Source organism: Colobus angolensis, unplaced genomic scaffold (genome assembly GCF_000951035.1).
Source record: "Colobus angolensis palliatus isolate OR3802 unplaced genomic scaffold, Cang.pa_1.0 Scaffold802, whole genome shotgun sequence".
In the NCBI taxonomy this organism is placed as follows: domain Eukaryota; kingdom Metazoa; phylum Chordata; class Mammalia; order Primates; family Cercopithecidae; genus Colobus; species Colobus angolensis.
This window is the reverse complement of record NW_012121844.1, coordinates 5,064-6,557: the sequence shown is the minus strand read 5'-3', so window position 1 is coordinate 6,557 and position 1,494 is coordinate 5,064.

The following is a 1,494-nucleotide window of genomic DNA, read 5'->3' as shown; positions in this document are numbered from 1 at the left end:
ACGTATTGAACGTACCTGGCTAGTGCTAAGAAGTGCTAAGAGGGGCTCCAAAAGCCCCGTATTTATGATGATGCAATCTTTATATTTGAAATACTAGTGATGCAATAAAATGTTCTACTTTATCTCTCACCTTTAATTTCATGGTATTATCATCCACCCTCTCTATTCTAACTAAGCATTTCCTTCATCATCCCCAAGAAATAGCAAAACCACTGAAAATAAACATTTCAATCTTAGGTTTACTGTTGAAAGAAGTGTGTTGTTTGTGTCTCAGTTTATTATTATAGAGCCAAATTCCCAGTGAGGAAGCAGCATGAGCTGGAATTCATGCCCTTCATTTGGAAAGACTGCAAATCATTGACATTCTTTTTTCTTTTGCTAAATATTTTAGAAAATTATAATTCTCTTTATGCTGTAAAGGGATCTTAAAATGACGGGGATATATTTGTATTCTCCATGACAGTGTACACATTCCTTCTCTTAGTTTAGTACAAAAATAGTACTTAAGGAAATTCTGTGGAATAATAGAAATTCTAAGTAACAACTAGAGTTGAGATTTTTCATAAAACAAAATGTATGAACTTTTATTGTTGTTTGTTCGATTTGAGACAATCTAGCTCTGTTGCCCAGGCTGGAGTGTAGTGTTGTGATCTCGGCTCACTGCTTCCTCCACATTCAGTTTCAAGACAATCTCCTCCATCAAACTCCCAAGTAGCTGGGAGTACAGGCAGACGCCGCCACACCCGGCTTAGTTTTGTGTTTTTAGTAGAGACAGGGTTTCGCAATGTTCGCCAGGCTCGTCTCCAGCTCCTGACCTCCAGTGATCTGCCTGCCTCTGCTTCCCAAAGTATAACAATTTTTAAACATTTGCAGTTGACCTTACCATTCAGTAATGTAGAAATTCATCAGGGTCCTGAATAATTATAATCTATCTTTATCTGCCCACATTGTTTACCAGGTGCATCTTCTCCAGCAAGTTCTTCAGCATCCTTTCCAGAAGCATTCAACAGCCAAGGAAGCAGGCTACACCTCATCTACTCCTTCCTGGGTTAAAGATTTCAAACTTAGTTGCTTAATTCGGGAAAAATAAATTAAAAATAAATTAAAGAATTCCTCTATCATTATACACAACATAGAATAATCTGTTTAAGAAATTGTTTTTGATCATCCACATTGTCATGCCAATCCCACATTTGGTAATAATGATTATATGCAAATATTTTTAGCCATCTAAACTGGAACACATTCTTTGAAACAACTTCATGATGATTTTTGTTCTAATCCGTAAGTTTAATGGAATAATAAGGTGTTTTTGATAAACCACATGAGTTATTCTCAATGATTACAAGATCTTATGACATTGTAATCAAAATGGATCATTAGAGTCTGTCGTGGTGGCTCACGCTTGTAATCCCAGCACTTTGGGAGGACGAGGCAGGCGGACCACCTGAGGTCAGGAGTTCAAGACCAGGCTGGCCAACATGGTGAAATCCC